Genomic DNA, 26,564 nt, shown 5'->3' on the forward strand with positions numbered 1-26,564 from the left:
TTTTAAAATGCAAGAATAATTTACCTTTATTGCCGAAATTATTGTTGTGATAAGCAATGAAAACCACATTAACTTTTCACTTAACTTTATAAACAGTCGACGAAACAGTTCACGTGTAGAGGACTTGTAATTATTTTTAAAAACTGGCGTTTAGCTATAAAGTTTAAATATAATTATGAACAAGTTTTCATATAAATAAAGTGTAATCAAATATCTATCATCAATTATATGAATCACCATAATTTTTTAGTAAATTGCAAAATAACCTATTATTACTGCACTCGCCGACAGCGTAACGGAACAATGAGCGTAACGGGACACTTTTTCGTGCGTGCAGCCGGCGTTCATAGATTTATTAGACGTTGTCACGTCAAAAATATATATATACTATTACAAGCATAGGCCTTGGAAACTTAAGTTGTCAACGATATCACTTGTGTACCATTTGCAGTTTTACAGGTGATATCGTTGGCAACTGGGTTTCTAAGGATTTTCCTTGTAAAAAGTATAACATTTCTTTTAGTGTAGTGGCATGGAGAGCTGCTACAAAAAATTTAATATTTCGTAGTGAAATAAAATATTTTATTACCTGGTGAATTTTCTCTACACGAGTTAGTAAATTTAAAGCATTCAACGTTAATTTGTACTACAAATTTACATAACGATACAAAAATTGTATTGCTAAGAACAGTAAGTGTTTTCCCCCAATCCGTCTAAATTTTGAGATCGTAAATTTTAAAATAATACAATGTTATTGCACATATATTGTTTTATATTGCTGTAAATTTACGGAATTTTCAACGAAGATTCACATAAAATAAACGACTATTTCTTCGTAATTTCAGATAACTGTATATTCGTATAAACAACGCCGTATTTTGCTTTCCAAGTTGTGTTTGTTGGGAGTGAACAGTGCAAACGCAAGTGAAAAAAAAAGAATTGTTTTTTTTTTTTAATTAGTCTTCGCCAATTTTTGAATATGTTTGCTTACAAGTAATATACCAAGCTTATTCTCGTGGATTCAAGGTTTAACTTCGTACCTACCCGTAAATTTACCGAGATAACTGAAAATTTACGAAGATACCTGTATAGTATGAAATCAGGGTTTTTCTTTAATTTAATTGAATTAGTGTACATGTATTCTGCTATCTATTTGTGTGGTGCGCCAAGTTTAGCACACAAAATTCATGAAGCTGTCTTGAACTAGTTTTTGACGTGACAACGTCTAATAAATCTATGAACGCCGGCTGCACGCATGAAAAAGGATGACTCATTGTCCCGTTACGCTCATTGTACGCTTGCGCCGCATCTCTCTTCCACTCGATTGGAACAACCATCGATTTGACTTTTCCGAGGCACATTAAACTAGAAACACTCCCATTCGTTTCCTACTTTTCCTATCATCGTCCTATCCTTAACAGAAAAACACAGATTGAAAGAAGTTAAAAAGCAAACATGTATAAAAGTTATAGTTAAAATAATCTGTTCGTTAAAGTAATAAACATATTTGAATTAATGGGTGCAAATAAAAGTAAATTTATCAATTAAATTGTAGATTTCATTTCACTTCTTTGTATCCATAAAAAATAGTGATAATTCAATAAAAATGATTCAATTTTATTCATAAAAGAATGCAATCATTTCATCAATTTTTTTGTTATGACGTCACGTTAAACCGACTTTACAGACAACCAATTTTTTAGTGTGTGTGATTTAACTTACCAAATCCCAACCACCCCACAGACATGCGTGTCTAGAAAGTTCAAAATGTATGTGTGTGTATATATAATATTAAATCTCTTTCCAAACCACGTGACAGGTGATCATTACTATATCAATACAAGGCATCATCTTTAGGCGATTCAGCTTGTTTGGAAAACAGATTAATAGCCATGGCGTGCTAGAGAAGGCAGACGACCTCTGCGAATCCCACTAGGAAAGAGAGATCCCTGAACACAAAAACAACGGATGAGTCCCCATAAAAATGAATTTCGTGAATCGATATAAATTGAAATAACAGTTTTTAGGTCGCACGCAACAAATTTAATAATGAAATGAAGACCTCTCATGGAGATTTTGTATACAAATGTTAAATGTATTTTAATCTGGGCGTGAAGGAAACATCGATTGCGGGGAAAACATAGTGAATATTAAATTGCTGATTCGATATCAGTGATTTGAGGTACGAATTCAGTTGGCAAAAAAAAAAATTGACGTAACCTTTTGTTTTAATGTTTCACATTTCTGCCTGTCTGGCGCACGAACGCTGTCAGGATAGTAAAGGAACTACGTGTTTTTAAAAGTACCCAACTGGAAGCTATTTCGTACAAAAATAGTTTACAATCTCCCTAAAATGACTAACATTATTTCATACACAGAATAATGTTTCTGGTTTCTTGAATGTAATGGAAATGACTAACCTATAAAAGAAATGGGAAATCTACCATACAAATATGGCACATTTCCTACTTATTTAACTTTTCCGAAATAAATGTAAAAGATAAATTGTTGCTACTTCCATCGCTTCGCCAAATGAGCATCAGTTACCTTTGTTTCCAAATGATTGTTAACGGTTGAGATTTTTAGAGATTTGTTTTCCTATTCGCTTCGTGAAATCTTTTAAATACGTCACGTACAAGGAATTTTCCGAATAAATATCCGATCTTAATAAAACAATTTTTTCCCCCAAAAATATCAATTAAAATAATGTTGTAAAAATGGCTGTCGTACGCACATGAAGTATGAACATAATGGCAAGGTAAGTTTTGCATCTAGTTGTTTTACGGATCTCTCCATGGCTATAAACCATAAGCTTATAGTAATGCATTATTCTGCTTTCGCATTGCATATGTCACACCATTGTGGTTCCAGCATTACAGCTTTGCACTTAAGAGGAAATTATCGCGTAAGATGTGCCAGCCAGTGAATGACTCCTCAATAACCGTACCTATTCAGTCGCAAAAAAAGAACACCCTCTCTTTATGCACGCTCATGTGGCTAGGATCGGTGGTACGATCCCCAACATCACGGGATTACCCATATTTATACAAATCTAGTCGACCCCACTATAATCTTGGACATCCAGTCGCCTCAAGATTCTGTCTCAAGTAGGGATGGCAAACGATATATCGTTATATCGGAATTATCGATATTTGGTATCGGCTTTTAGTGTCGATATTTGGTATCGGCTTTTAGTGTCGATATTTTAATATCGATATCTTGTTCCGATATATCAAATTCAAATAAAATAATATTTTTCAGGTAAAAAAAGTTTTATTAAACTTATCTATAAATAAATTTGACAAAAATATTGAAATGTTGTACCGAAGGCTTCCAAACTAAATAATGATTAAATGGACAAAAAAATGAAAATATTGGAAATCACAGGAAATTCATATGTTGGTGAATTTAAGCATCGAACCATAGATATAACGTATCATGGAATAATAAAAAAAATAATTTCTATAACATATACTTAAGTAATATTTTTATAATAATTCAAGAATGAGTAAAAGTTTGTATATTATAATAGACGGATGTGAAAATATCGATATTTTTACGCCGGTATTTTATCAGGATCTATATAATTTAAGCACTATATCTAAATACCGATACATTAATGTGTCGAAATGTTTCGCCATCTCTACTCTTAAAACCGTACGTCGTCATACCCGACATTAAAACAAATTTGCGTAATCCATTCAGGCTACAAATCTACCTTTGAAAAAAATCACTGCAAAGTAACTGCATGTAATTCAACCAAAATAATAGCTGGTTTTACGCCGTCAAGTTGGCAGAAAATCAAGAATTTTAGTTCCACGACCTAACGTCTTATTGAACGTGATGTTAAAATTTGCTGGTTAATCATATATATAATTCTAATTTTAATTATGAACATAAGGGTAATTTTTGGTGTAAAAGTCACGTATTAATAATGTCCGTAATAAGGCAGTTTCACATTATCGACGTATGCGTTAAAGAGTCTTTTTGCCCACGGAAATCTAGAATTTGGCATCAGATGAAGAGATACTGAGAGATGTAACTACAATTCATAGAGGTAAGAAGCTAGGAAGCATATGTGCATAATCTTTGCCATGTTAATATATGAAGTAAAAACCAGAACAATCTTTTATTTTTAAACTGTATATAAAAATGTATTTGCTATACTAATTTTTTAACGCTTGTTTCTTGTTTAAAACTACTCACTACTCTAACAATACTCATGCCTTTTAAAATTTTAACACTAGCCTTTGTTCAGCTAAGGGTTGGGTCTCTAACCATAGTGTCTGCTATTTTAGAACAAATACCTACGCGCGTAAACTATAAAATTATATATATATATATATATATATATATATATATACATACACACACACACACACACACACACAGTAAGAACTCACGCAGTTAATCCATATAAATTTTGTATTATATAGGTAATGTTTTATTATTGAGTTGAAATTAGTTAGAATTAAAATAGTTTATTATTGAATTATTATTACAAAACTGTAACCGTCTGTTGGTCTGTTTTGTTTGTTCGAGTATCACGCAAAAACTAGGTACTGGATCGATTTTGATGATTTTTTTTTGTTTGTTTAAAACCTGTGATTTAAGACTTAAAAAACTGGTGTACATTTCATCTCGCCACGATAACGGGAGCCGGAGATGTAACAATTAAACCGCATTTTTTTTTTCACAACCAAGTGCTACAAATAATGTGAGCTCCCCATTTCTACCAACATCCACTTCTACCAATAATACTATGTACCACATGCATAATCTATCACGATTGAGGACAACTTTTTTTTATTACATGATGTGCGATTATTCACTCGGGTACACCTACTAACTAGTGTTCAATTATTATATGTAGGTGAGCCTGCTGTTATCTATCCACTTGTTTTCATCGATCGAACGGAGAATCTTCCAGTGAAGTAGGGAATGAGGAACATAAAAAAAAAAGAACTAGAATCTCGCGGCGAGCAGAACTGTCGAGTGACGTCACCATGGAGCAACTGTCGCGTGCATCCCCCCCCCCCCCCCCCACCAACCAACTCCTTCCTCCCTTCCGCAGCTACCCGCCGTGTGTCTCGGTGATTTGTCGCCGGCACTTAATGGCTGGTAATCCAGACGGATCTTCCCCAGCACACCGCAACGCATATTGGCCCCTGTGGCCCGGCGCGTCCACTCAACCGCCCTTCCGAGCACAGCGGATTTTTTTTCTTTTTAATTTGAGAACATCCGTCTCTTTCTAGCCATCTCTCTCTTTCTGCCTCCCTTCCCCCCCCCCCCCTCTTTTTTTTTCTTCCCACATCCATTTCTCCGGACCGCAAAGCTTCCCTCTTATGTACTATTGCAGACGCGAGGGTAGAGGAAAAGGACATCTGGATGTCCTGCCAGCCACATAAAAAAGTTCTCTCGTGTCGTCGACTCTCCTTAATATTAACACCAAGTTAATTTTATTGCCTTACTTTTATGCGGAGTTGTCTTGTAAATAATGATGACCTAAACTTCCAATTCTTAAATAATACAAAAACCTTATAAATGCTGATTCTTAGGTTAATACAATATCAGCGATCCATAAGAAGTGTACGAAATTCCGAATACATGTATTTTTTTTTCAAACAGGTAACTTATGAAGATGTTTATGAAGCAGTTAACCGCGTAGTAAGCAAAATGTGTATATAATTTGCTTATTCGAGTAGAAGTTATTGCTACCCTGTTGTTGTGGAAATTAACTTGTTACATCTAGGTATCCCTCAAACCCAGTCACCCCCTTAGATCTCAGATTATCGCCCGATATATATTCTTGCAATTCAGTCCAAGCTACTGGAGTACAATGCGTGTTCAATGAGCGCGTACCTAACTGGATATCACCTCTTAGACATAAACTAGTAAAATACTTCGACAAACAGCAATCTTCATACTACAAATACTGCACTTGTAAACATAATTCATGACGTTGAACGTGGAATTTTAAACATGTTAACTTACATCCAACAACTAACTTACATATTAACAAACTTAACCACGTTACTGTTTTACAAAGTTCCTACAAATTATTGATAAAGCAAAACTTGCATAACCAAGTTAACCTAAATAAAGATAATATCCAAGAAAATAAAAACAAAATCTTACGAATGTAATACAAACTAAATAAAAAATTACTAGCGAGTATAAAAAAGTTATTGTAATAACATAAAATATGATAAAACGGACTTAACGTAGCCTATGATATATTATTAAAAAACAATAATTAACATTACAGAATAAATAAAAATTGTTTTAATATTTACCTAAGACAACAATTATAATAATAATAATAGAGGGGAGTACAGAGGACGAAGAGACCACAGATGTAAGCTCCAGAGGGTGTGGAGGCGGACAGAGAGAGGGCGGAACACCTTCCTGGTGAGGACGGGGAGGGAGTGGAATGGGCTGGGGGAGGAAATGGTGGAGGTCAGGGATGGGAGGGAGCTGAGGAGAAAGCTGATGGAGGGGGGGGGGGAGAGGGGAGTGAGTGGGAGTTCTTGCCACCGGGTGAAAGCCCAATTGCAGGTTAAGTAATAATAAATATGGTTGTCTGTAAAAATTCTAAAATACAACTGAAAATATGGTGCCGTAACAACTCAATTTTAATTTTAGCTCCAGAAACACGTACATAATATTTTTGTCAGTAAATTAAAACGAAATATAGCGGTAAATTTTAATTGCATTTGAAAAAAAATTAATTAGTCGTATCCATGAATTATTGCTGTATTCCTTTAAGTTTTCAAACTGAGAATATTATAATTTTTAGTGATTGGAGAAAAAATTACAAGAGAAAAAGAAATGAGAGAGTTTTTCAATACTCGCCATTGATATGTAACATCTAACCAGGCAACGAGGAAAATCATGTGTGCAGATGTTGCAAACACACTTATAATACAAAACTTCGACACGAAATGTAACTTAGGTTTCTTTAAAGTAATTCAGAGCGTGATAAATATACGTACATTGCGTTTTTAAACTAAATTTCTGGACGCGAATCACACGTAGTTTCCGCACACAACCGCTAGAATTCGCTGCCGGAGCAGCTACTTCGATTATCGAAGCAAACGATTTGCAGAGCGAACTTTTAAACTATATAATGTAACGGCTCCGATAAAAGATAAAAAGACTTGATAAAAAAAAACTAAATCTCCGCGGTTTGGGCATGAATTTCAACAGTTAATTTGATTCAAATACGGTCCATCTTGTTAAATTCGTTGAACAGTTAATAATACAAAGTTTCCATTTGGCTTTGTGCATTTTGGCTCGCTCCATCAACCACAGATGGCAGCGCCGTTGTTACACATTTCCGTTCCATGTTACTTTTCGTTCGATTCGCGAAATTACTCGTATCAAATGCCGTACACCGAGACCCAAGACTTATATTCATCAAAAAGGGGGTTGTCTGTAAAGTCGGTTTACGGACGATAATTTTACGTGATAACGTCATAAGAAAACATTGATGAAAAATTGCATACTTTTTTATTTTCAAATATTTACAGTTTTTGCAAATTTAATTTAAATAATTTGTTTAAATATAATCACGAACAATTAGTTATAGAAATGAACTGAAATCAAATCAATGTCAATTAATTGTTAATTTGAAATGACGAAATTGGACAAATAATTCAAAATTTTTAAATTGCTGCTTTTAAAAAGCCTGCATTAACCTGTTCGATATTAAAGAAGATTTTCTCGCACGGTGGTTGGCCGGTTCTTGCACGCTCGGATCAGGCGGAACGTGGCAATGAGTCATGCTTTTTCGTGCGTGCAGCCGGCGTTCATAGATTTATAAGACGTTATCACGTCAAAAAATTGTCGTGATTTAGGCGTCTTTCCTGGCTTAAGTCATCAACGTACGTCTACCCAATCAGATCATACACACAGCAAACGTCGAATGGGTGGCGTTCGGGTCAACTACGGTATGCATGATTCAAACTCCCTCCTCTCCCATTTCCGACCACCCCCCACCCCCTCCCCCTCCCCGGAACCTGTTCTGTTCTCTGCATGAGTCATTGACGACCTGTGGCCCTGGACGTAAATCAAGCACGCATTTTTTTTTAAGTAACCACCAGATAATTTACTGCTCTTTCCTGAAACGGGGAAATTGATTCAAGCGGGTGAAATATAATCCGGCTTCGCCGCCATTTTTATCCAGCCTCATCGTGCCTCCAAATGTTCCGTCATTCTGCTTGGTTGGAATTCGGCTCACACGAGAAAACCTTCATGGCGAGCTATGTCAATGAACCATCTTCAATTGGAGCTTTTTTTTTTTAATGTGCAAAATCTTAGTCATCGGTATACGACATTTTGTAGGAGTAATTTCGTGAACGGAACGGAAGTCGCATGGAACGGAAATGTGTAACCACGGCGCTGCCGTCTGTGTCGGATTGCGCGAATCAAAGTTCACAAAGCCAAAGGGAAACTTCATAGTGTTAACTGATGAATTTTAACAAGATGGGCAGTATTTTAATGAAATTTATCGAAATTCGGTCCATAGCCCGTGTTTGGTAATTTTTCAAGTATTTTTTAACTTTTATCGGAGCTGTTTAATTATGTAGTTTAAAAGTTCACTCTGCAAAACGTTTGATTCGATGAACAACGTAGCTGCTCCGGCAGCGAATTCTAGCGGCGGGTGCGGAATCTAACTTACATGTGATTCGCTTTCAGAAATGCAGTAAAAAAAAAAAAACACAATTTGCGTATATTTATCACATTCGGCATTATTTTAAAGAATTTTACGTAAAAGTTTGTGTCGAGAGTTTCGTATAATAAGTTTATTTGCAACATGAGAACACACGAATTTGCTCATTACCGAGGTTAGATACACATCACTGGCAAGGACTAAAATACTCACATTAATTTATGGAAGTTTCTTTTCTTTTAGTGTTTCAATTAAGAAATATTACGTTAATAACCACGTTTGCAACAATGATTGATGCCGGCACAAATTATTTGCTACAAAACAAGACAACGTCTGAAATAAAAATAATATACATTAATATTTTAAATGATATATTCGGCTTCAAAGTGGTGACCAAGTACGTTCTGGTGCGAGGAGAAAGGAGGGAGTTTATAATGTCCATAATACGCACTAACCAAAAAACCAGAAGCATCTTTGCTTTTGCGCTCAAAAATTACGCCCCTGTGCACGATAGCACGATCCATAACGTTCAGAGCACACGCGGTGCGCAGAACTACAAGAAGAAAGCGCGCGATTTGAAACTCGACCAAGCTATATCCGAGGGATGTCTTGTTTTTACGGAAAACATTCGTGTTGAGGTCAGAATGGTGGTTCATGCTTTCGGATTATTTTTTCTTCTACTTCTTCTTCTTCTTCTTCTTCTTCCAAATGTTAACTTTCGGGGGTTTCCAGAGCGTGTGTTCTTGAAAGGACCGCAGGGAGAGTGAACGGGACATTCATCTTGAAACGTGTCAGGCCCACCAGCTACGGGAGACATAAGATGTACATCAAGTTCTGTCCCTGCCCGAACACGCCCGAATATTCACCTTCGGCAAACCTCGGGATTTGTTTTATTTTTGCGCATAGGAAAAATGAATTCAAATATTAAAAGTGGTCGGTCAGGTTAGCTACATTAAAACACTATGGACGGTTAGTTAGGTTAGTATAGCTACATTAAAACAAACAGAGAAATATAAATATATATAAATAAACCCGAGGTTGGCCGAAGGTGAATATTCGGGCGTGTTCGGGCAGGGACAGAACTTTATGCACATCTTAGGCTTCCCCACCAGATACGACTGCGCGTCAAAGACGATAATTGCGAAGGGGCCCCATTAACGACGCAGACGCAGACGCAGACACAGACACAGACACAGACGCGCGCCCTTGCGAGTTGCGGAACGAATTTCGCGAACGTGCGCGTCAGGGGGGGGGGGGTCTCCTCGTGTTCTGGGGCGACAGGAGGTGTGTGGGGGTCAGCGCGGCGGTGCGCCCACCTCGCTATCAGCTGACGACCGGCCAAAACCCCCCGTCCGCCACCCTTTCCGAACCACCACACCACCCCCACCCCCCACTTTCTCCTCGCCGCGGCGGTAATCCCGCGATGATCCGGCTATCGGCGCCGCCCCCAGCGGCCCGGAGTTTCCGCCCGGACGCCTCCGGACACAGGCCTCCCCCTCCCTCCCCCCGCCAAACCACACACCCCCTCCCCCTTTTACCCCCGCAAGCAGAGACGCCCCTGTTTCCACTCTCGCCCGCTGGAGACCGGGAAGCCTTATTTTCACAGACGAGAGAGCCAAACGCCCGATCGTGCATCTTCGGTGTTTATTTTTTTTTTTTAAGCTACATTATAAATACTTAAAAAAAATTGTGGACTGTTCATTTGGTCAGGATAGCTACGTTATAGATACTGTGAAATCATGCAAACGGTTTCCTAGCCCTGGATAGCTACATATTAAAAAAAGTTATTCGCTAAGCAACCATAAAATGATTTTTACAGTATTTTAAGGTAGCTATATACTTACCTAATATAACCAACCATCCAAAATGTTTTATAAGGTATTTATAATGTAGCTAACCTATCCTAATCGACAGCAAAATTTAATGCCACACCGGTTTATACAATGAGATGGAACGGGGAAAAAAAAGCGAGCATGAATTTCGGGTGTGGCTCTCGTATGTGAAAATAAGACTTCCTGCCCCACGCAGTCACGTCTGATCGACTCTCTTCCAAGAGAAACTGAACACAGGTCACGTAACAGCAGGTGACAGAACTTCCCGAGACCAGCCAAGTTTTGTTGATTCGATAAGGAGAGCCGCACTGTCATGGCACAGGGGCCTAGACAGGGATATACTCGTGTTGAGTGAATGCTTCTCGTCGCGCACAGGACTACCATGAAAATTCGGACGGAGAAATGAAGATGAAGGGTGTAATGGACGGTCGTCGAGTGCTTTCAAGAATACCCCAATATTTATTCTGAAACTAAACTACTCGTCCGCCCTTGAGCGCTTTGTTTCTTTCTGACGTGACAACGTCTAATAAATCGATTAACGCCGGCTGCAAAACGAAAAAGTGTCCCGTAACCCACATTGTCCCGTTACACTGTGTCCCGTTACGCTCACTGTAAGCTTGCGCCGCATCTATCTCTCTTCCACTCGATTGGAACAACCATAGATTTGACTTTTTCGAGGCACATAAACTTGAAACACTCCCATTAGTTTCCTACTTTTCCTATCATAGTGCTATCATTTAACAGCATAACACAGAATGGAAGAAGTTAAATAGCAAACATGTATAAAAGTTATAATTAAAATAATCTCTTCGTTAAAATAATAAACATATTTGAATTAATGAGTGCAAATAAAAGTAAATTTATCAATTAAATTGTAGATTTCATTTCACTCCTCCTTTGTATCCATACAAAATAGTGATAATTCAATAAAAATGATTCAATTTTATTCATAAAAGTATGCAATCATTTCATTAATGTTTTGTTATGACGTTGTCACGTCAAACTATCGTCTGTAAACCGACTTTACAGACAACCAATTTTTTTTTTTTCCTTTAGTAAAACATACACCACTCTTAACAAGCTTCAGCAGATTTAAAATCGTGTGGGTTTTTTTCTTCCCTTAAGCTCTGAATGCCGCAATTTTGCCCGTGTAGGCGGGTCTACCAAGGCAGATGGTACCGCCAAGGTCATGGTGGGCTCCGATTTGGCCATCGCGTGTCGCATCGAACCCACGGCCCTCGACGTGTGAGCGCTCAAGACGAACTTTCCTAACGAATAATGAGATCATTCACCTTTCTTGTGCGTGCGTTATCTTACCCTGCTTTTTTACTCCTTATTAACTACTAGCTGCCCGGCGTGGCCCGAGCTATATTTAGTGGGTTGTGTTTTTTTTTTTTGGAGGGGAGGGGGGAAATTGGGGATAGAATTTTTGAAATATGATGCAGTCAGAACTTTTCCACTTATTTCGAAAGTAAAAATGTGCAAAAATTCACCCAAACCGTAGTAAACCATTAGATTTTCATAATAAACAAATTGAGACAATTTATAAAGGCCTACTAGAGTCATGATATATTCCCATGCTTATCCAATTTCTATAATATTTAATTTTTTTATATCTTGACTTTTGCAGGTTTGGTAAGTATGGGTTTTATTAAATTAATTTCTAGTTATTAAGCTATTTTCCCCCCAAATCTGTTCGCTATTTTTATTTTTTTTTTGTTTACTAGATGTAATACCCGGCGTTGCTCAGTAAAAAAAATTATCGTACGCTTAATAGGACTAAAACACATACTACTTATATAAAATTAATCAATTAACGATGCGATAAAATATGTATAAAAAACGCGTCAGAATCAAAAGATACTTAATTTTGTAGGCTCTAAGTTTGTCGTGTTCTAGTTACTATTAAGTAAACAATTTTTTATTTTTTTATTTTCATTGCAGTTATTTTTTGTCGTTACAACACTTGCTTGTATTCTTTATTGGAAGTTGTTATTTTTGATCCGCTCTTGTTTGTTGCAAAATCACAGATAAACGCGCGTCAAATTTTGCCTAGTATACCTTCGAGCAAAGGCGCAAATCTGGGATACGCAAAGAGGACCCGTAAAAATTCGCAAGGGGGGGAGAGAGTTTTGGCGTGGGTTTCAAGCAACAAAAAGTCATGTCTTGATACGGTGCTCGTATGTTTTATACTGCCCATATTTTGGCCTATATGCATGTAATACGCAGAAAACTTAAAATATACAGAAATTTTTCCTTAACCATAGTTCTGACGTTTACATTTCTGGAATTGAGCATCAAAAATTTTTCATTACATAACATTCTACAACATTTGGAATTTCGTGCGAATTTCGAAACATGACTAATAATTAGTGGAACTTCAGAAAACATTCCGAATCATTCCAAAATTACCAACAAAATTCTGGGGAATTCTGACATTTATAGGATATTCTATCATGTTCGTACCGGTACACTTAGCTACTCAGTTAGTACATTCTAAAACATTCTAAAACATCCTAAAACATATTCGGGTCTCTTAAAGAGAAACCAATGTGCTAAGAAGAGATTTTGACCAGCACAGATACTGCTGACAAAGACTGTTATTGCCAATGGCAGACCAAGGGCTATCTACCACCCAAACCTTCTGTGGGGGGGGGGGGGAATTTGATAGTTGTGGAGAAAAACGTGTACACAAACACACACTTGGCTATTATATAAGTACCAGTTTATAATCATATTTTTGTAATTTTTGCAGTAATTTTTGACCCATGTTTCATTAAATCATCCAAAATGACGCCATTTTCGTTTCAAAAAACTGTAGCCATAATTTTTAGACTATTACAGAGATCGCTTGAACGTTTTCCAGAGACGTTCACTACGCGCCTGTACCTAGGCTACACGCATTGCGTATTCGAAGTCATTGATGCCTATGGCGGAGGCGTCCATTCCATTCCAAGGTGGCGAACTTCTATGCAGAGGGGTTAAATAAACTGGTGCAGCGTTACGAAAAATTACTATGTGAAAATGAGAAGTAGATATGTATTAAGCTAAAACTGTCAATAAAAACTTCTCACTAATTGTTTTAATGACTAGACGGTACTTATTTTACGGACATCACTCGTATAATGATTAACACGCAAAGATATATATATATATATATATATATATATATATATATATTATATATATACATACATACATACATACACACAATGAATTAGTACGATTTACTACAAATGTATTGATGGTAATCGTTTTCGTGGGTGCTAATGTACGTTAATTTATGCATTTGAGTACCGTGGTCACATATAAAAAAGGTTTTGTTGCTTATTTTTAAAGTATATTTATTGATAGCGTTTCCAATATGCTTTGAAATTTCTTTATATTTTGATTCGGAATAGGATCGCATAAGCAGATCAATCCTTTGGTTGAAATCTGCTTCACAATCACACTTTATTAAAAAAATTCTCGAGAATAATCCGTTTTAACACGACAAGAAACTTTCAACAAGTTTTAATTCGAAAATCGCTTGATTATCCCCCCCCCCCCCCCCAAAAAAAATTACCCTCGTCATGAAGACCGGAATGTTCCCGACTTATAATTAAATCCAAGTTTATTTTAAATAAAGCTGTGGGTGGCTTCGTCATAGAAAGCATTTTTGAAAATATTTGAAAACGAGTTTCTTACTTTATCTTTTTGCTTCGCCCCTTACTCGCTTTGAAAAACTTGAATTTCCAGTGGGCAGAGACTTTCACGCGAACGTAATTCGCATCGCACGCCAAGAGTTAACTAGTTGCCAATACCGAAGAACGCGAAGATTTGCGAGCGGCGACGAAAGGGGTTGCGAAGAGGGAGTTGGGAGGCAAAAATGGCCCAAGAGTTAAAAAAAGGGAGTGGGTTAAAAAGAGAGAGTTCTGCGTGAATGCTGGTCGCCTTTTCACTCCTGTAGTCGACACCCCTCTCTACTTTGCTTTTCTCTCACCCCCCCCCCCCCAGCCTGGTGACAACTTGCAACGCCCTGCCCCCGGCCCGCACTAAAATTTCAACCCCAAAACGCCACCCCTTCCTAATTCCACCCTCCTTAAACCCAGTCCGCACGTAGCCTCGCATATCTAGAAAGCTCTGAACTTTATTTCTCCCCCCACCCCCCATTACGCGAGGCACTAATTAATTACTGTGATTAATCAGAAAAGTTCTAATTAGAAAGTTTCTTCAAGGCGAAAATTAAAATGGTATATAGTCTCTGGAAGTCTGTGCCGCTTTGCGAGCGCGACCCCTTCTCTCCCCTTCTCATACTCTCTCTTCCTCTCTCCCCCTTCTGCAATTCCCAAAAACCCAAGGGTCCCTCCTCACACTCGCGATAAACTCATTAATTAAGGTGAAGGGGGGGGGGGGATGGGGCGGACGTGTAGTGCCTCCCGACCCGCCGCTAGATGGCACAGCCTTTCAATGCCGCGGACACACCCCCTTTTCCCCCCCACTACCATCCCCTCCGCAGACCCTCAAAAACATCTCCCGAGAACTGAGCACGCACACACGCGCAACTCCAGAGAAGTCGCGCGGGCGAGAATTTCGAACTTTGAAATTTCGAGCATCCAAAGACTGCGTAGTTGTAGGGACTGGGGAGTGGGTGGTGGAGGGGGTAAGGGAAGGGAAGGAGGTCCCTGGTTTTAAGAGCTTTCCGCTCCTCGGAGCACAAAGTGGGAGAGGCGTAGCGCAGTCCCTGCCTCGCGTCGCCACTTCGACGGCGACCTCAGTGCGTGGCGGGCAGCAGGCCGAACCAGTGGTTTTTTGGGGGAAATGTTTCAGCAAAACCGGAAAAAAAAAAAAAAATTCCCAACGAGTTCTTATACTTTCACAGAAAGAAATCAATTTTATCACCTTTTTTTTAAAAATACAAACAAAACCAAATGAAACATACATTTTGTCTTTATTTTACTAACCTACTAATGGCTCAATTAAAATCTGAGCTTTGGGTAGAACAAATGCCACTGACAGAAACTATAAAAAAAAAAAAAAAAAAATCTGCAGAAAATAAATTATTTTACAATGTATGTCAACTTAACTGAAACGATGTAATTATATGTTGGTAATAGGGTGGGAAAAGTTACATTTTTTCAAAAAAAAAAACTTTCCGCTCACATCTATAGTCTATACTTCACTCTTTGTTCAATATTGGGCGATGTTTCAATTCCCTTAAACCACCTACCTCCTGGTCACCCTCCTCAAAACTGCTGGGTCCTTCTGTACAGTCCACGCGCCAAAATTTCGGCTCTGTTCGTCTGACTCTCTCGGCTGTCTTTTCGGTCGGTAGCACCAGCTCTTTCCCGCGTCAACGACTGGGTTATGTTTGTTTCCACATGCGGTTCGCGCGTTCCGCCACCACATACGTTTCGAGAAGTCTACACAGAAAATAAAATATTCTTTAATTTTACAAAAAAAAAAAAAAGACTCCTTTAGAGACCAGTTGCCAAGAAATAGTTTGAAACACTACAAGGAAAGATATTGTAGCTTCGTACAACACACATGGCGATGGTAATTTTTTACATATGAAATACGTTTTTCGAGATAATACTGAGTATTTCTTATTCAAGTTTAATTTTTCTTACACCTTGGAAAAGAAAATCTAATGTTATACAATTTGACTTTATTCTGATGTATCTTTCTCATTATGTGCGCAGTTAATACTGGAAAGCTATTCAAGGGAACGGTTTACAAATAACTTCCAACTATTGGAGGTACTGGGATAATACAAAGCACAAATTCCCGGATAAAATCTGAATCCAGTATTACTGCGAACACTATTTTGTAGTGATACAGTTTTTTCCATGTAAATGTACAAATTAAAAAAAAATATCTGTAATTTTAGATTGATATTTATGTTCCATTTACAAAAAACGTGTGCGTGGGTCCACTCACGACAGAAGTTCAACTTCTTGCTTATTAGTTATTGATAGAGATTAATTACTAATATTTTTAATAGAACAATAGATAGTAATGGAGGATAGTAAGTAATTGTAGATCCTTTCAATAAAAACAAATGTACTATTTTTTTCTCGTACATTTAAACCATACTTTGATTTTAAATAATTCTTAAAGTTTTAAGCAAGCCGGTAATGAGGTAGGTACCTGGCATGTGAAAGTGACAACATGGTGCATGAATAGGACCTAGCTCAATGCTACTTTGTTGAGCCACAGTCACCTACAGCCACAATACGATAGAGAAATATTCACGCCTCATAGTTGAACTTAACATATTTACACACTCGTGTGTGATTAGTTAATGAAATAATAATAATTTGTGACAAATAATAACCATGTGAAACCAAAGCGTGAAAGGCATTATACCTGCAGAAACATTTAGTTACACAGCTGAAACAATACCTACATAACACTTTTTAACAATACCGATTTACACAAGTAATTATAATTAATAATCCATAGATGAAAGAACAATATTTTCTTCCGAACATGGCCCGCAAGCGTCGGCTACTCGCTAAGCGAGTTGTCCACAGAGCGAGTGCCCCTTGCTGCCCGAGTCCAACCAGCACATTGTAATTTTTATTTTGTAAATGGAACAGAAATATTTTTTTTATTTAAAATTACATATATTTTTTAATTTGTACAACTATATCAATATCACAAGCGAAAAAAAAATAATTTTGTGGTACACTTCCTTGAATTACATACTGTTTGACATAATTTATAAAAAAAATTATGTGTGTTTGTAATGGTTTGTAATAGATAAATAAAAATATTTTTCATAATCCTTTATTTTAATGAGTGGTTGAACGTGGTACAGCAAGAACAGACTTTAAATTTAATTGAAACAATGTCTGTTATAATTAGTGCATGTAATAAACTATATATTACAGATTTAATTTGATAATACGCTGTATTCAAGTAAAAGATTTCAACCTGCTGAAAAGTAACATATCTGTATTTTTTTTAAGTGCAGCTTAAAAAAATAAGGAGCAAAACCCAAATTATAATATTTATAATAACACGCTTGCGTTAAAATAAAATTGTAATTACGCTGCGTTTTCCAAAAAAAAATTGTTAAAATATTATACTGCGCAGATAAAACGTATTCATAAAGTGTCGGAATCATTTTTTTAATCTCCACTACCTTTATTAAAATAAATTCTAAAAATACATTAAATTTCTATTAAAATACTGTTTTCATTTCTAATTTCTGAACTTATAGTTTAAATTTCCGTTAAGTTTAAGGTTATTATTTAATTAAAAATAAAATTTATGTAAAGTAAAAATTGTATTGCTAACAAACGTTACTTGCAAAGTTAAAGTTTAATATTTATTGCAATCTCAGAAGTAGTTAAAAGGTCTTGCTCTAATGATAATCCATACTTGGATAATGCTCGTTCACTTAAGACTTCAGAATGGAAGCTGTTTATTATGAAGCTATAGGCAACCCGAGTTGCTAAGAAACACAGCGGTATGCAATACCACGCTGGGGTCGCTCCATGATTGTGGAACAGGGCGTTTAAGTATTCTGTCCGGTAAAGTAGGTTGTTCAAGGTATTTTGCTCTCGAAGAACCAAAGAGGTGGTCACAAATAGGGAATCAGGAGTCACGTAAGGTAGTGTATGAACATGCCACGAAAACCGCCATGATAATAATACCGAAATATTTAAGGCTTTAAGATCATACGATTTACACGTTGACTAAACAAAAATTGCATTTTCAAGATTTTTTTTCTATTCTGACAAGTTAAATATTTTCTAAAACCTTCGATGATTCTTGTAAAGTGAAAAACACCATCTTGTATTTACCTGGTGTTTAGGTCTTGAAATATTTTTTATTGTTTAGTAGCTATTAAACATTTTACTTTGTTACTGAAAAACATAATTTAATATACTGCTTTAATTTGATACTGATTATATATATATATATAAAGTCTGAGGTTCAGATCGAGAGACATGATATTATGGTTGTATTTTCAGGTTATTTCGTTTTTTTAAAACCGGAGATTTAGGTGTTAGTTTATTCTGCAAGAACTCTTTTAAAAATATAGCATATTACTGAATAAATATAACACAAATGTTACTAATTTCTCCAAAAACACTGTAATTTTGGCTGATACATAACGTACTTTTACAACATATTGATTTGTACTAAGCATGCCTAACTATTCAGAACAAATAAAATATATATGTTAAGTATTTCTGTGTTTGAAAAATATACTAAGGTAATACTGAATAGAAAGAGTAATAAACAGCTGCAAGATTAAAAATAAATCAATTTTCCAATATTTTTGGCATACAATTTGTTACAAACTTAATGCTAAATAAATTACTCTGAATGAATTTAATATTTAAATAATTACGTTGTCATTTTAAGCTTTGATTGAAAATGCCTATTAGCTTCATAATTTTAATTGCTTATCGGTGCAGTGCTTTGAGGCGTACTAAATTCAATTTCAATTTTAAATTGTGTATTTACATACGTTTCGGTGTTATTTTGGTTTTATCACGATTGACCATGTAGTCGCTGTTTTTCAGTCTCCCCCAACCCCCCCTAGAAAAATACTTGTGTGTTGTGCTGCATTACCGATTCTTCCTTACCGTGCTTTCGATAAGGTGTGCTGGGTTCGAGTCCGGAACGCTAGCTGCTTCTCTCTCGCCGTCAGGTGGCATCAGCGCAATCAATCCGCGGGAGATCGGATTGCACCCCCCACCACTCCGCTTACGCCAGTCCGCCCGACATGAGCCTACGGTACTCATCAAGGATGGACACCGCCCCCCCCCCCCTCCAACTAGCACATCCGCGGCAGAGAGGCAACAGATGAATCGCACGGGGCCAAATCCGCTTACCTCGCCATTGTGCCCGGGGTGGATTGCCCAGGCGGGTGATGTGCAGGGGGGGGGGGGGAGGGGGGTGTACAGAAGCGTGGAGGGGAGAGAGGGGAGGTCTGGTTTCCCGCGCGCGCCGCACGCCGTGCGCGGTGTTGCCGGCGCCGGCCAATGGGGAAGCGGCGCATCGCCGCCGTTGCCGTGGCAACCCACCCCGTCCTCCCCTCCACCCCTTCCCACAGGATTCCACCCCTACGCATTTCCTCCCCACTGGCGGGATACGATCGCGGAGTCTCTCATCTCGTCAACGACACATTAATACAGACAGTCCTCTCCGTACGCGCACTGCAAATTTTTTTTTATTGTTGTGTTATTTATCTTCTTTTTTTATATACATCCCCCCCCCCCCTTACCCTACGTTCTACACTCCCCGGGGGTCGCAAGAGGCAGTGCGCAGTTCCAATCATGTCGACGGTTCGGAACGTAATGCGATAAGCGCTCCTGTACGCGATCACAGCCGCAGCTTTGATGTTCTCTTTCTCTCTCTCTTCCTCCCACCCTCACCATTCTCTCACTCTCTCTACCCAAGAGTGTTATCAATCACTTGTGGAAGCCACACTTGGCGGTATTAACCTCCCGCTTGAAGGAAGGGAGGCAGGGATGAAGCGAATTGTCCTACGTAGGGATAAATACCTTCCAACCTATTTTATCTCTTCCGCCACAGCCCTGAAATCGCCCACAACACGTCGTGTGTTAAATTGTTTTTTTTTCTCCGCTTACCTCAAGTAGTTTTTTTGTGTTTACTAACCAAGCAGCATTCCCCCCCCCCCCCCCCCCTTTTTTCTTTTCGCGCTTATCCACAAAGAAACTAAATATTCACATTATTTGTATCACACTTCCAGACTAGCTGAGTCAAAAACACAGTAACTCAGTGCGGAAGCAAACGCTTCCTGAATGGTCAGGTGAAATATGGCTTCTCTCATCATGCGAACGGCCACCAATCACAAGAAAGAAACAGCTGGTGTGAGCATAATTATATTTCGCAGTCTAAATAAACAGCGTTTTTTTTTAAGTGAAAATTTGCTTGCCCCTACACCTTTGCATTAATGTATTCAACATAGCCAAGGTAAATAAGTTTTCCTAAGTGTGTTGAAAAAGTTTGTCAGGTAATTACATGAAATACATCGGCCAACAAATACTACGACGAAAGATGTTTCTTCGTAAGAGGAGTGGCTAGTTTTAGTAGAGGTTAAAACTGTATTATAGCATATTTACACTTTCATGAAACGATTGATATTCTTTGCAAAAATTGCAAAAAAACAAAACAATTATATGCGATTAACAATTCGTGCTATTTAATGACATGATCATAAATGACGATAAATTGCTATACATTAAGCTTTCTTTTATTGCTAAAAAAAATTAGATATGTATCTTGTACTAAGTGCATAAATAGCTGTCAAAGTTGCATTTTTAACGTTTTTGTGCAGTATGGATAATGAGAATGAAATTAAATATAAAACTTTAACTTCTTAAGTTTACGTATAATACTTTTCACTGGCTACTATGTGACATGGTTTAGTTACTTTCAGAAAATAAAAATAATTAATTTTGTCAAGAATTTTAAAATCCTCAGAATATTTATGATTTTAAAAGGCTGACAAAAATCTTAATAAAATTTCCTGAGGGAAATTAAAACCCTGCCGTGCAGTAGCTACTTTGCCGGTTATGCATTTAAAAATTTTTGACGTGACAACGTCTAATAAATCGATGAACGCCGGCTGCACACACGAAAAAGTGTCCCGTTACGCTCATTGTTCCGTTACGCTGTGTCCCTTTACGCTCATTGTACGCTTGCGCCGCATGTACCTCTCTTCCACTCGACTGTTTATTAAGTGAAGTGAAAAGTTAATGTGGTTTTCATTGCTTATTACAACAATAATTTCGGCAATAAAGTTTAATTATTCTTGCATTTTAAAAATCTGATTACGAGTATAATTTCAAGTACCTAGGTATTCTTTTATTATTAAAATAAAAATGATTCAATTTTATTCATAAAAGTATGCAATCATTTCATTAATGTTTTTTCATGACGTCACGTTAAACTATCGTCCGTAAACCGACTTTACAGACAGCCATAATTTTTTTTTTTTCATTTTGATGTTCGGCCACTCAAAAAAAAAAGTCTGCGATTTTTAACCGTGTTAAAACGTACATGTAAATTAATGATTTGGAGCGGGCACACACGTACGCCCTGGCTTTCTACTCACCTTTTAACGACGCAGATCATATTTTCTTCTTCTGCTGGCGCCTCGCCCATCCGCCGTCGAGGGACTCGCAGTGGACTCGCAGTGGACTCGCAGTGGACTCGCAGTGGACTCGCAGTGGACTCGCAGTGGACTCGCAGTGGACTCGCAGTGGACTCGCAGTGGACTCGCAGTGGACTCGCAGTGGACTCGCAGTGGACTCGTCCCCTGGTCCCCCGGGGGGAGACCCGCCGTCGCCGTCACGGGACTGTCGTGGACCCCCCCCCCCCCTCCCCAACCCCGCGAGAGGAACGGCTTCTCCCCTCAGCCGAGCCTTGGAGCTCGCCGGATATCTGCACAGACGAGACCACAACCAGTTGCCGAGAGATAGCTCGCCAGCCAACACCACGGCAAAGATGCTGCAACTCCTCATAACACACGGCTACGGTTGTTTCCGCATAGGTAGAGACTGGAAAAAATTCGCGGGTTCATTTCGTGATATGCTAAAATTAAATTGATTATACCGTTGTGCTGCTTCTGCTATTGGTTCACCGTTAATATGTAGCGACTCTTGGCCAATTAGAGACAATCAATAAAAAAAAAAAAGGATCCAATCACTAATTACCCACTTGAGACGCCTCAAAATTCAGCACCCAATGAACAGGCGCCGTTTGCCCAAGTAGGCAGAGGATCGTGGAGTCTATCCTGAAGGTCATTGAACTCACTAATTTTTCCAGTCTCTACGCATAGGGTATTAAATTCCTTCAATTCCCCTTCGAGGTAAAACCCGAGTATCGCCTACGAAAATCGGCGCATAATTATATATTTTAATTGATGTTTCATTCAACCATAACTTTTTTTTAAAAGACGGAGGAAATCAATAGAATATTCAATTATTGGACTATTTTAATTATGCTTAGTAAGGCGTGCAGTTAACACTGAAAACGATACAGGGAACAGTTTATAAACAACGAACTGTTGGAGATACTGGGACAAAAATAAAAGCCTGGTTAAAAATCTGAACCAAGTATCAATGCGAAAACTTTCGTATTGATAAAGTTGTTTTCATGTAAATTAAAAAAAATATATTTCTTTAAGTTTACATAAAAAATATTTGTTCCGTTTACAAAATAAAAATTATAGTGTACTGGTTGAACTCGGGCAGCGAGTGGCACTGGTTCGATGGACAACTCGCTTAGCGAGTAGCCGACGTTCGCGTTGGAGACGTTACCGTCAGGATCACCAGGACACATCAGCGATGGTCAACCTTCGCTCGCCGACCTGGATCCTGGGGTAGGGGGGGGGGGAGGTCCAGTCTCGAACGCAAGACTCGAACCAGCTACCCCCTTGGTAGGGCGTCGCTCTCTCGCTAACACGCTCACTGACTGGCGTGGCGAACTTTTCCGAGTTGCTGACGTCACTGTGCGTTATTGTGTTCTACGATGACATGACTTCCGACGACGAACGACCGGCAATGACGACTCCTCAAGCGCAGATTCGCAGTCAGCCTTCTTCTGTAACTGACCGCGGGGGAGAAACACTTAACTGCCCAAAACTGCGACCTAGTTCTTTAAGTAGTTTCGGGCGCAACCGCTAGATAGCAGCTTTCATAATATATTACTAATAGCCACAGCGATTGTGAGAATTAATGCATAAGCTATTATTCAGCAAACAAACAAGTGAAAATTTATCCACTTAATTTTGACATCCGACAGACGATCCAGCCTTTTAGTCTGTCGGCAGCATCAGAATGGAAAAGTTTTTGACGGTTTTGCGGATCATTGTTCGTCAACAAGTTGAAGAATTTACAACGCAACGGATGATCCACCTTTATGAACATTTTCGTGCGCACCCCCATCCCTCGTAAAAGATAGATATAAGACACAGGCGTTAGTGGAAGGTAAGGAAAAAAATGAAGAAAAAAAAAAGGTGGTCGTGGAAAAAGGTGGAGGGGAAGATGGTGGGAAGAGTCGGGTGATGCATTCCCTCCTCGTGACCGGGCCAGGGAATCGAAGCCGGGACCGTCCTAATTAATTACACCCGACGTCCGTCGGCGGCGAACGGCAAGTCATGGCAGCGGTCACGTGAGTCCGGGGCGTGGTTTGGTTTTTGTGGAGGAGGGGGGTAGGTGGTGGGGGGTTGAGGCGTTCATATCCACGTTCGTCCCTCGCATCACGATGGAACGAAATTCCAATTAAGTCGCCAATCAGGTGGCAAAAGGGGAGGAGGGGGTGGAGAGCGAAGGGGGAGAGATGTAATGAATCTCGACAGGTAGCCCCGACCGTGAGTTGGCGAGTTTGGTCGAGTCCCAGGGGCTCCCCTTAAGCCACCCTCGTTCCCTCCCCCTTACACTTAATATACCTGTATTTTTTTCTTCTCTCTTCCCTCCAAAACTCGCGCCGACATTCACACCTCGTGCAGTCACCTTCCGTACCGGTGTTTAAGGGTGACCCGCCTCGTCGTGTGTGTGTGTGTGTGTTGGTGTGTGTTGGTGTGTGTTGGTGTGTGTTGGTGTGTGTTGGTGTGTGTTGGTGTGTGTTGGTGTGTGTTGGTGTGTGTTGGTGTGTGTTGGTGTGTGTTGGTGTGTGTTGGTGTGTGTTGGTGTGTGTTGGTGTGTGTTGGTGTGTGTTGGTGTGTGTTGGTGTGTGTTGGTGTGTGTTGGTGTGTGTGTGTGTGTATGTCAGGTGCAGGGGCGTAGCCCGGGGGGGGGGATGTTTAGGGGTTCAACCCCCCCCCCCCTTAGCACCAGTTCTTTAATTAAATTACTTAATCACTCAAGCAAATTTCATATTAAAAATTAATAAAAATTTTACCATTACAATATTTAAATTTAAGTACCGAAAACTGCTAAAATAGCACTATTTTACACCTTAAAATCCAAATTTTCCCGGGGGAGGACCCCCGGACCCACCACTTTAATACGGGGAGGGGGGGCATGCTTCTTAACACCCCCCATACACAAATCCTGCACAGAGAAAAAGGTTTGTTTGAATAAAACAAGTATTTGTTTATGTGTGGCAAAACAAATATTTACTTGGTAGAACAAAATATTTTGTTAGTTTAACCAAACTCGGTAAGTAACAAAATTGATTTGTTACACCTAACCAAATATATATTTGAGTTGACAAAATCCTTTTTTTTTTTGTTGGGTCAACAGAATATTTCCTACTACAAAATATTTGTTTGAATTAACAAAATATATTTATTTCGCCATATACAAACAAATATTTTGTTGAGGCAAACAAACCTTTCTCTCAGTGTGGCTACGCCACTGGTCAGGCGAGATAAGCGCGACGCTCGCTGATGCTTCTAGCGAGGTGTAGCCTCTAGGCGCAAGGCTCTGAACTGACGCGCAGTCTTCTCGTCGTCACAGGATAACTGCGAAATTTGAGCGGTGACCGTAACATTATACGGCGGCGAAATGAAGATGGTGTAGTGCAAGTCCCTTGTTTTTAGCAATTTCAACTAGTCTGAAAATACAGTTTAAAAACTTAATCCGAAATCAGAAGTACTTTTCGGCTCTCGGCGAACTCTTTAAATGCTTTTCGTAAGAAGACCTCCTACTCTGATATCTTGAGAAGATTTCAAATCGCGCTGTTTTTCCTGAAGCTCTGCACACCGTGTGTGTGCCCGGGTAGGCAGGGGCCTTAAGAGGAACGCTATCACCTCGGGAGTGTCTTCTACCGGCTAGTCGCTGGCCAGACTCGCTCTCCGTGTAATCGCTCGACGGGGCACGAGTTTTATTATCAACGAGTTTCGCCAGCACACTTGAATCGGCACATGCTAAAAGGGCCTCAGTCACAAAAAAAAATTGGCAACGTGAGTTAAGCATGAAAATCGCACGTTACAGGATAGCTTCAACTATCTATGCTAAAAGGGATTGGGGTCAGACGCGCGGGTTAGCTAATATTCGCTAGGGAAATTCTTAGCGTACGCCAAAAGGGTTGCTTGGACAGATTTATTCATTTTTATCAAAACTGGGTTGTTTGGACTGACGCTTTTTTTTTGCATGTGCCGATTCACTTGCCCATGCTGGTCGAGTATACACACATGGCCCGAGTTTCTTAGATAAGTTTCTATGATAAAACTACGAACACAAAATGTTTGAAAATTATTTTCATATACTTGAAGAACGGATAAATATTTCCGTTAACAACCAATGTTTCTATTACACCAATTAAAATAATTATCTTGCGCAATTGTGCAATAGTTGATGATACATAGCCTAAGTTATTACTTCAGTATTTGAAAACATATTGAAACTTGCATCCATCTCATTTTAAATTTTTTTTATATAAGCATACGTGTGTGCATTGAAAAATCGTATATCAATGGACATCATGTTCTGAATATCGATCAGAAAAATTAAAGTAATAAAATACACAAATACTTTTGTGTATTTTATTACTTTAAATTTACGCGTAGGCTACAAGTTTTGTTTTCACTGCGTATAAACACTGTCCGGGCTGTAAAAAAATGTTTGTACCTTTGCGAGGATAGTACTAGAAAACCCAGTTGCCAACGATATCACTTGTAAAATTTCAAGGCAGAGCTATGTACCATTGGCAATCTTACAAAGCTCTATCTTGCAGTTTTACAAGTGATATCGTTGGAAATGGAGTTTCCAAGGATTTTCCTAGTAAAATATACGAGGAAAAAAAAAGGTTTTGGAGTGTGACATGAAATGTTATTTGCGATGTAGTTTTCTGTAGTGCTTTGAAGTAAAAATGTGAAGCGAGGCCTGAAACACTTTCAAAAAATGTGATGAAACATATAATTGGATATTGAAATCTTGTAAAATCTTCACTAAAAAAATGTCCACCAAAAAAGTTTTCTTTTAAAGCAATTATCACAACTCCGACTGTGTAATCCACAATCAAATGTAAGGTACATTATAGTCAAGTGTGAGAAAATTTTCACCAAAAATTCTAATTCATAAAATAAAAGAATACTCAGTGTAAGTAAGCCTACTTTAGTTTTCATACTTGTTGGATAAAAA

At 38.5% G+C, this 26,564-nt stretch overlaps 1 long non-coding RNA gene across 1 annotated transcript in view; it reads right to left on the reverse strand.

Moving 5' to 3' along the window:
• Positions 1 to 26,564, reverse strand: part of LOC134534967 (uncharacterized) — a 963,569-nt gene that overhangs the window by 18,996 nt on the left and 918,009 nt on the right. Inside the window, exon 6 of the long non-coding RNA XR_010075561.1 lies at positions 21,590 to 21,918. This is a non-coding gene — a long non-coding RNA (uncharacterized LOC134534967). The remainder of the gene's footprint in view (positions 1 to 21,589; positions 21,919 to 26,564) is intronic.

Source organism: Bacillus rossius, chromosome 8 (assembly GCF_032445375.1).
Source record: "Bacillus rossius redtenbacheri isolate Brsri chromosome 8, Brsri_v3, whole genome shotgun sequence".
Classification (NCBI taxonomy): Eukaryota; Metazoa; Arthropoda; class Insecta; order Phasmatodea; family Bacillidae; genus Bacillus; species Bacillus rossius.